Raw genomic sequence first — 10,775 nt, forward strand, 5'->3', positions numbered from 1 at the left:
TGGAGCACAGGCTCCGGACGCACAGGCTCAGCGGCCATGGCTCACGGGCCCAGCCGCTCTGTGGCATGTGGGATCTTCCCGGACCGGGGCACGAACCTGTGTCCCCTGCATCGGCAGGCGGACTCTCAACCACTGCGCCACCAGGGAAGCCCCATGCAAATAGTTTTGAATAAAAGATATTAACTTTCCTCACTCCTGACAATAGCTAAGTTTACCACTCAAGGATAAAGTAGGAAAAAATAAATATTTCTATCAGAAATGGCCATTTTGTTTTCTTCTGCTTCAGGGTCTCTGTCTGTAAAGTGGCACTTGAATGCAGTTATCCCTCTAAAGGAGTGGTTCTTAAAATCCAGTGATTCCCATACACATTTAAGTATGTAATGAGTTGTGATGTCTTCTATTCCCTTTAAATTGTTTATATAAACATACTTACCTACTACCTGGAACTCATCCATGGATTTCCAAGTTCAGAACCCCAGCCCTGTAGAGTCTTAGCAATTGGAAGCATCTCAGAGATATGTCATTTTCCTGCCATAAATTAAGGAGCACCCATAAACTAAAACTGCATAGGAGGAGAGAATTGGCTTTCTGTCACAACCCAGTATTAGGTTTCCCTAGCAACCATCCTGCAAGCCACTCTAGCCATCTGCTTCTGGAAAAATTGTTTCACTCCAGTTTGATGTAAACACCTGAAGAAGATGGTGTAGGTGGGGAAAAGGTGAGGGTGTAAATGCCTGAGAGTCACTTGATATAAGAGGATTGTCTTTCCCTATAATTTCCAGTCAACAACCATTATTCTGGTTAATAATTATTTGTGTGTACATGTGTATGTGCTGACATAATATTTTTAGTGAGCCACAACTTTATTTATTAGTCAAATTGACGTGTATTTCCCTGTACATTCACTACAGAAGAGCCACCATATAATGTGTATTTTCATCACTTATGTACATTTTTGGTGAAATATCATGGATTAATTGATATCTTATAGTTTTATCCAAATATTGTTTCATATACATACTACAAAATATGAAAATAACCACAATAAAGAATTAACTTACATTTTGTGAGAAAATAAGTATGCAATGGTTTTAAACATCTCCTAAACTGGTGCTTTCCCCAATTTGCTCTCTATTGGAAACATCTGAGAGTTTAAAAAAAAATCACAATGTCCAGGTAACATCTCGTACTGATTAAATCAAAGTGTCTTGCAATGAGAGCCAGGCACCAGTAGGTATTTTCAAAAATTTAATTAGTAAATATTTTATTTAGGATTTCTATATCTACATTTACAATTGAAATGGACCCATCTTTAATTTAATATATTTGACATATAGCATCGTGTAAATTTAAGGTGTATGAAGTGTTAATTTGATACATTTATATGGTACAATATGATTGTTGTTGTAGCAATATTTAACACCTCTATCACATTACATAATTATCCTTTCTTGTTAATAGTTGGGATAATTAAGTTTCAGTCTCTTAGCAAGTTTGATGATTATAGTACAACATTGTTGTCTATATTCATTATACTGTGCATTAGATCTCTATGGCTTATTTACTACTTATTGAAAGTTTGTACCTTTAAACACATTAATCAATCACTCCATCCTCCACCCCCTGGTAACCACCATTTTGCTCTGTGTTTTTTATGAGTTTGATACTTTTAGATTCCACAGATAAGTGATAGTATATGGTATCTGTCTTTCTCAGTCTGACTTATCTCACTTAGCATAATGTGCTCAAGGTTCATCCATGTTTTCACAAATGGCAGAATATCCTTCTTTCTTATGATTGAATAATATTCCATTGTATATATATATATATATATATATATATATATATGCCACACCTTTTTTATCCATTTTTCTGTTGATGACCATTTAGGTTGTTTCCATATCTTGCCTATTGTTAATAATGTTGCAGTAAACATGAAAGTGTATATATCTCTTCAAAATCTGATTTTCATTTCCTTTGGGTATATACTCAAAAGTGTAATTTTTGGATCATATGGTAGATATACTTTTAATTTTATGAGTAACCTCCATATTGTTTTCCATAGTGGTTGGACCAATTTGCATTCCCATGAAAAGTGTATAAGGCTTCCATTTTCTCCACATCCTCACCAGCCCCTGTTGTCTCTTGTCTTCTTGACAAGAGCCATTCTAACAGGTGTGAAGTGATGTCTCATTGTGGCTTTTATTTGCAATTCCCTGATGATTTGTGATGTTGAGCATCTTTTCATGTGCCTGCTGCTCATTTTTTAAATCAGATTGTTTTTCTGTTGTTATTCTTTAATTTGTATGAGTTCTTCATATATCTTAGATATAACCCCTATCTGATACATGGTTTGCAAAATTTTTCTCCCATTCTGTATGTTGTCTTTTCATTTTGTTAATTGTTTCTTTTGCTATGCAAAAGCTTTTGACTTTGATGTAGTCTCATTTGTTGATTTTTGCTTTTGTTGTTCAGGAACCAGTAGTTTTAAAAAATCATCTGGTTATACTAATGTGCAACAACATTTGGAACCACTGCCCTAAATCCTCTCTATTCAAAGTGTAGTCCTCCGACCACCAGCATTGGAATCACCTAAGAGGCTACTAGAAATGTGGAAACCTGGGCTCTACCTCATACCTACTAAATCAGACTCTATATTGCTAGCAGTATCTCCAGGTGACTCATATGTACTCTGAAGTTTGAAAAACACTGATTAAAATTTAAAAGATAAATTAAACAAAATTCCTAATCAGAATAATATGCATAGAAAATAGTCTGGGAAAAAATACTTGTATCAAAATTGTGTGTGACAGTAATGTTAAGGAGAAAATTCTTTTCTTTTTTCAGTAACCTTTACCCTAACCTGATATTCTGATTTTATTAATCAAACATCAGATACTTTATCTGCAGGATTAATTATTCCAACAAGACATCTTGCATTTACCCAAGACTCAGTTAGCATTTTTGACATTGAAATGTCAGTTTTGTTATAAATCCGTACTGTGAAAATTAATTTCTACAAGTCTTTTTCAGTATGGTAATAAGAATTTTATAACAATGTAACTTTTCCTTGCTATTATGTGAGTAAATGATTGCTTTTGCATTAAAGCAAGTCTTTTTTTCAGATTTTATGGCCTCCAACTAGGTAACTTATAGTGTATATCGTTGCTTTCTGAGATAAATTTTGAATATATGCCAATTCCATGCAAATCTTATTATTATTCTCTACTATAAAATCATTTATTAGCTTGGTGATATTTGCTGCTAGTCTACTATGTACCAAAAATTTTTAAAGGGGAAGTTTTTACAAAGTACATACAACTAATAACATATACTGTTCATTTTGAAACTTAGGCTTATATAAAGTACATATTAACAGATCTAAAGGGAGAAATAGAAAGCAATACAATAAGAGTAGGAGACATCAATACCCTACTTTCATCAATGAATAGATCATCCAGATAGAAAATCAATAAGGAAACATTTGACTTGAGCAACACATTAGACCAGGTGGACTTAACAGGCACTTACAGGCCTTCCATCCACAAGCAGCAGAATACACAATCTTCTCAAGCACACATGGAAAGTTGTTCAGGATAGATCATATATTAGGTCACAAAACAAGTCAATAGATTTAAGAAGATTGAAATTATATCAAACTTCTTTTCTAACCACAATGGTATGAAACTAGAAATCAATTACAAAAAACTGGAAAATTCACAAATATGTGAAGATTAAACAGCATGCTACTAAACAACTAAGAAGTCAAAGAAGAAAGAAAAATTTAAAAAATATCTGGAGAGAAATGAAAATGGAAATGCAGCAGACAAAAACTTATGAGATGCAGCAAAATCAGTTCTAAGAGGGAGTTAATAGCATAGCAATAAATGCCTACATTAAGAAACAAGAAAGATCTCAAATAAACAACCGAACTTTAAACCTCAAGAAACTAAAAAAAGAACAACAAACTAAGCTCAAAGTTAGTAGAAGGAAGGAAACAACAAAGATCAGAGTGAAAATAAATGAAGTAGAGACTAAAAAGACAACAGAAATGATAAATGAAATTAAGAGCTGGTTTTTTGAAAAGATTAAAAAAAGATAGAGGACACTTTAGCTAGACTCACCAAGAAAAGGAGAGGACTCAGATGAATAAAATCAGAAATGTGTATCTGATACCACAGAAATACAAAGGATCATGGGAAATACAAAGGACTGTATTAACAATTGTACACCAAGTTGTACAACCTAGAAGAAATGGATAAATGTCTAGAAACATGCAACCTACGAAGAGTAAATCATGAAGAAATAAAAAATCTGAACAGATTACTAGTAAAGGCATTGAATCAGTAACTAAACATCTCCCAATAAACAAAAGTCCATCATTAGATGGTTTTGCTGGTGAATTCTACTAAACCTTTGCAGAGCACAGGCTCCGGACGCTCAGGCTCAGCGGCCATGGCTCACGGGCCCAGCCGCTCCGCGGCATGTGGGATCCTCCCAGACCGGGGCGCAAACCCGGTTCCCCTGCATCGGCAGGCGGACGCGCAACCACTGCACCACCAGGGAAGCCCCGACTACTAAACCTTTAAAGAAAAATTAATACCAGTTCTTTTCAAACTCTTCCCCAAAAAGTAGAAGAGGAGCAAAAATCTCTCACATTCATATTATGAGGCTATGATTACCCTGAAACCAAAACCAGACATGAACACTACAAGAAAAGAAAATTATAGGCCAATATCCCTGATAAATATAGAAAAAAGTGAAAAAAAAGAAAAAAAAAGATACATAGGTTGGAAAACCAATAAATTAAGGAAAATAAAATTCAGCATGCCAACTGCAAGAGTAGATAGAAGAATGGAAAGAAGGAATAATCTCCCTACCAATGACTGTTGTATGGAGGGGTTGCAATTTATATCATAAGTAAAAGGACTATTCTGATTTCAGTAAATGGGGATAGAGAGCTCAGAGAGATTGGATACCAGTTTTTTGTTGTTGTTTTTGGGTTTTTGGTTTTTTTTAATGAGAAAAAGATATCACGTTTAAGGAAGAGAAAGAAATTATTGTAACTATGGAATAGTGTGAGGAGACATGAGGCAAAGAAGGTGGAAAGGAGGCTGGGCAAGGTTGTTGAGCTTTTATTTGCCACATCAGAGAGCAAAGTCATTTCCCTGGGCATGTGCAATTATTGCTGCATGTAAGCAACAGCAAGAAAAGCAGTTTTCATTTTTCTTTTTTGGAAAGGACACTGGGTTTCAAATGGAAAATGGAACAAGTTGAGGAAAAAAAAGAATCATTGAAGACCAAGTAAGGGCTTATTACAGCAGTCTCCATATCAGATTATGAAGCCAAATCTGGCCTCTGTACCCTGACACTGAATTAATTCTTGGAGACAGAGTTTTAAGTGGAATAGAAAAGAATAGCTTTATTGCTTTGCCAGGCAAATGGGGCCACAGTGGGCTTATGCCCTCAAAACTGTGTGTCCCAATCTGGACGAGGTAGTGAGGAGTTTTATATTAATGGTTCAAAGAGGGCATGATCCGCACCTGGACATTCTTCTGATTGGTTGATGGTGAGGTAAGTGAGAGTCATCAACCTTCTGGTTCCAACCAGTCTGGGGTCTACATACTTGTGGGCAGCATACAGTTAACTTCTCCCATCTGGTGGGGGTTTCAGTATCTGCAAAACAGTGCAAAGATATTGTTATGTGTATCCCTTGATGTGGAACAAGGGCCCTACCCCAAGGCTGCACTATTGGGTTTTTGGGGTTTTTTTTAACATCTTTATTGGAGTATAATTGCTTTACAATGGTGTGTTAGTTTCTGTTTTATAACAAAGTGAATCAGTTATACATATACATATGTTCCCATATATCTTCCCTCTTGCATCTCCCTCCCTCCCACCCTCCCTATCCCACCCCTCTAGGTGGTCACAAAGCACCGAGCTGATCTCCCTGTGCTATGTGGCTGCTTCCCTCTAGCTATCTATTTTACGTTTGGTAGCGTGTATATGTCCATGCCATTCTCTCACTTTGGATTTGAGGATATGGAGAGGGGGAAGGGTAAGCTGCGACAAAGTGTTTGGTTTTTTTTGACCGTTTCTACTTTGTCTCTTCATCCCCTACCTTCCCTGATTATGAACTGTTTGAACCTTCTCATTGAAGGTCAAGGAGGCTGAAATGAAGCCTAATTCCTGTAATCAAGAAATGAGGGGGCTTCCCTGGTGGTGCAGTGGTTGAGAGTCCGCCTGCCAATGCAGGGGACACGGGTTCGTGCCCCGGTCCGGGAAGATCCCACATGCCACGGAGCGGCTGGGCCCGTAAGCCATGGCCGCTGAGGCTGCACGTCTGGAGCACGTGTGCTCCGCAACGGGAGAGGCTACAGCAGTGAGAGGCCCACGTACCGCAAAAAAAAAAAAAAAAAAAAAAAAAAAAAAGAAATGAGGGACACAGAAAGGCTTTTGTGTCCAGGACCCCCACAGGGTCCTGCTTGGTATTAATTATAAAGTCATAAAGTACATCAGTAATAAAAGGAATGGAAGAGGGAACACATTTAAAACACCACTTGGGAAGTAAAATTTACAGGGCTTAATGACTGGGAGAATATAAAAGGGAAAGGTAATGAGATAGGCAGCAAAGTATACATGTGGTTTTTCTTTGGGGTAATATGCTAATGATGAGGTTAATCACTGAAAAAGAGAAAAATAGGAAAAAAAATGCAGTTTGGATAGGGAGGACATTGGTGAGTTTAATTCCAGCATCTTACCCATGTGGAAGATCTTAGCATTGTTCTTAAGAAGACTATATACTATATACTAATCCAGAGCTCACAACAAAGCATGGTCTAGCCAAGAAAATTCACAAGTCATTAATCAACACAGATGCTGAATAGCTCATATCACACATAAATTGACGACAAGGAGACCAGAGCCTCAGATGCTATAGACCACCAATATCTGAAGGACACATGAAAGAAAATGATTCTGCAGGTGACATTGAGAAAGGGCTGTGATTAAGTGAGACAGACAGGAGAGGAAAGAGTAATGTCACAAATGAATGTTTATGAGAACTTAGAGGAAATAAATGCCAGCCAAGGTCTGCTGCTGTTCAGTTTTCCCAAACATGGTCCATGACTAAAGAGTGGATTCTGTTCCTTTTTGAAGGGCCTGATAATGACATAAAACTAATAAAAAAGCTTAGATGTGATAACAAAAACTGTTGATGACTAGTCTAATGCTGCTTGAAACTTAGCGTTAATGCATATCACAGAACAAACTGAGTCTGTTAGCAAGAAGGTTGGCACCAGACTACCCAGGTTCATAGCTTGGCTCTATCTGTTGCACATAAGTGATCCTGAGTATGATTCTTGCCTCCCTCTATGTCTCATTTCCCCAAGTATTAAGTGGGTATCATCGTTACCCACCCTCATACAATTACTGTGTTGGTTAAATGAGATTTTAAAGGTTAAGAATTTAGAAATAGCTGGCACAAAGCAGATACACTAAATAAATGTTACCTATTATTATAAACAAAGTATGTCTTTAGCTTGTCAACGATCATCCAAGATTATATCAGTCACAATTACAATTCCAAATAAGACAGAAAACAAACAAAAAGAAATAGAAATCACTTTCTAAGCAAGTCAATAAGTTTCTGACAAAGCTTCCTTTTGAACAAATTATAATTTTTTTAACACTGAATTAAGAAAGGCAGAAACATTTGGGATGAAAGTGTCTGCAGAACCAAATGGTGTGTCTGTGGACTCCATTGTATTCAAATAACTATAGAATTAAAAGCATTATATTCTGTGTTCTAAGGAAAAACACAAAAGAAGACATGGTAGATAAAGATGTCAGAATTCCTAAACTAAAACACCAAATGTCTAGAACTATACCATAAGAAACCAAGACATTTAAACTCATTAAATTGTATACATCAAATATGTACAATTCTTTGTATGATAATAATACCTCAATAAAGCAAGAGTTTGAGTGATGACTTTTCAAGCTATCTAGAACATTTTAAATTATATGGTAATTGATAAATACTGGAAACTGCTATTCTACTAACTTAAAAAAAGTATTTTTAAGTGGCAGTGTTTTACCCAATAGTTTAAAACTCCATCTGACTATCCAGAAATAATAGTTTTTATACATAATGTTTTACACATAATGCCAGGACCTCTTTATCTGTCTACCCACCCACCTACCTTAGTAGCATCTTTCAATATCCATTTTTTGTAGATTGTGCCCAGGTTCTGAGATGTTACAGGAGTAGAAGTGCATTTCCAAAATGTCATCTCCTTATTCAAAATATTCTTACTGTTGACCATTTTTAATGGGCTTGAGTCATAGGTCTTTCCTTGAAATAGGGAAAATGTGGATGACTCAGAAATTATGGGTCTGGTAACACACACAACTGGAAAAATATTCATTATTATTAAATCTCAGTGTGTCCATTTTAGTTCAGTGCTACTTCTTTCATTTAAAAAAAGCAAAATCAAACATCAAACATTTGCCCTCCCCAAAAAGAATAATAACATATTTGTCCTCTATCAACTACTTATTTATTGAGGTTTCTAAAAGTCTTTGATAGGTTTGTATCCAATAAAATAAATATGGCATTAATGTTACTTTATAAAAATAACTGTTCAGTTGAAATGTACTCTAAAAAATATCATTTTTCTTAAAGATTCTTTAACTATCTTTATGAAATCGTTTAAGATTTGGCAAAGATAAATCTCACTATTTAATTTGCATTATGTGCTGTTTTGACATCCATCACATCTTGATTTTACTCTTTAATTAATCACATTGGAATTTACCGTCCATTTTTTATGATTATAATGTGAAATTTTACCGACATAGTTTTACAGTGAATTTCCCCTTTCTTGGTGTTCTATGTCCTGTTAGTTAATGAAGAAAAAATCCTTGAGTGTATTTTATATGTTTTTGATAGCTTTCATTCTTGTTTTTGGCAATAGTTTTTTATACATATTTTATATTTGCATGTTCTAAATATGTATGTATCATTTAATAGTCACCACTAATTTATCTGTTAAAATAATTTTTTATTTATTTGTTCAACTTCTGTCTACTTGTGGTTGTTTTAAGAATACATGTTTCCTTGGAAAGAGATGTTATAGATTTTTAAACGTCTAACAGGTAGGCCTAAACATCCATAAACTATTTTATCCATTTGAAATACCTCTTTCTTTAAAGAAATAATAAGCTGTTCCATAGAAGTAAATTTTTTTGCAAAAGTCATATTCTTAAAAAAAATAAATCAGTGTATTTATTAGCAATTGGAGAACAGTATGACATAATGGACATAATTAAACTGCAGTCAGGAGTATTTTTTCTCCTGTCTTCCCTTTGTAAATTTAGGTACTTTGTTTCTCTTTCCTGGTTTTCTCATCTAGAAAATGAGAGCCTTAACTGTTTCTGGCATATGTGTCTGCCATAGTGCCCATCACTTGATAAGTGATCAATAAACACTTGTTGAATAAATGTTAAAAAGCTAGTGAGGGAAGGGGCAGGAATTCCAAGCCAGGGGCAGGCACCTCTGAAAACCATTCTCTCCTCTGTTCTCCTAATCTCTGTCAGAGAAGATTCACCTGTATCTGTCTAAAATATTAAATTCCTTGTGGGTATACATTTGCAAGGCAGTTCTAACATAGTCTTTCTAGGCAACTATGAGTCTGTAGAAGAAAACTGGAATTAAAGTGGAAAGACATAGGTTAATGTCCTAGTTCTACAACTTACTTTTGTGTGTGCTTCTGGTTCTACATTATAAAATTATGGTTTCTTTCACAGTGTCTGTGTATGTGTCTTTTTTTAAAGAGCAGATAATATATAAAATGCATTTTGTAAAATCTAAATCTATAAGTACTTCCTAGGATTGCAAATAGTGTGTTGTGATGCTATCCAAAAAGGGCTTGATGGGAAGGAAGGCAACAATTTTAAAAATGTTTTTCTCTTTTCTCTCTTCCTCACCTGTATGTGTTCCTTAAAAAAAAAAAAAAAAAAAAAAAAAAAGTCATGTGGAATCATCTCCCAGGAAACCATGGCAAGAAGATCTGCGTGAAGAGGTTGGAGGAAAGACTGAATCCACTTATGAGGAAACTATTAGTCAAATACAGAGCAAGGGACTCACTAATTGACTAGAACTCTTCAAAACCAGGCTGGAACTCCCTAACCACTCATTTCAAGTTTTCTGTAGGGCTTAAAATTTTCAATATCATGAGAGAAAAAGGAGAGTGGGCAAGGAAGGATTCGGAGATTGTGGGAGAGTGCCTTCTGGTTCTCTGGTCATTCAAAAAGAGTCAGATTAGATTAAATTCTACAAAAGTCAGGAGCACCATTTCATAATGCTTTGTGGTTTGTCTGGACAGGAGTCAGCATGCACAGACAGAGGTAGGTACTTGAGTGTCCTGAGATGCAGCAGTAATATTTAATAGAGTTAATTAACCCCCCATGGCTCACTTTCATAATGAAAACAATGACATTTCACAGATATATAGTTTTTAAACTACCCCACCAGCTTTAAATATGTGAAATTGGTCAATTTTATGCCTCCAAATTTCAAAGAAAAACACCTTTTCTAAAAAAATCTTAAATGATCTTCTTTAGACTCCACTTACTTTACTTGGGGTACGAGGTAGCAAGATTTATTTGTAGTTTAGAATGATGTTTGGTTCCTCTTTGACCAATATAGAGAAAACAAAGAGTTCTTTGCTGAAAATCAAATCAGGACCAATAATTATGCCTAATAGTACCTG

Source organism: Physeter macrocephalus, chromosome 18, assembly GCF_002837175.3.
Source record: "Physeter macrocephalus isolate SW-GA chromosome 18, ASM283717v5, whole genome shotgun sequence".
NCBI lineage: Eukaryota > Metazoa > Chordata > Mammalia > Artiodactyla > Physeteridae > Physeter > Physeter macrocephalus.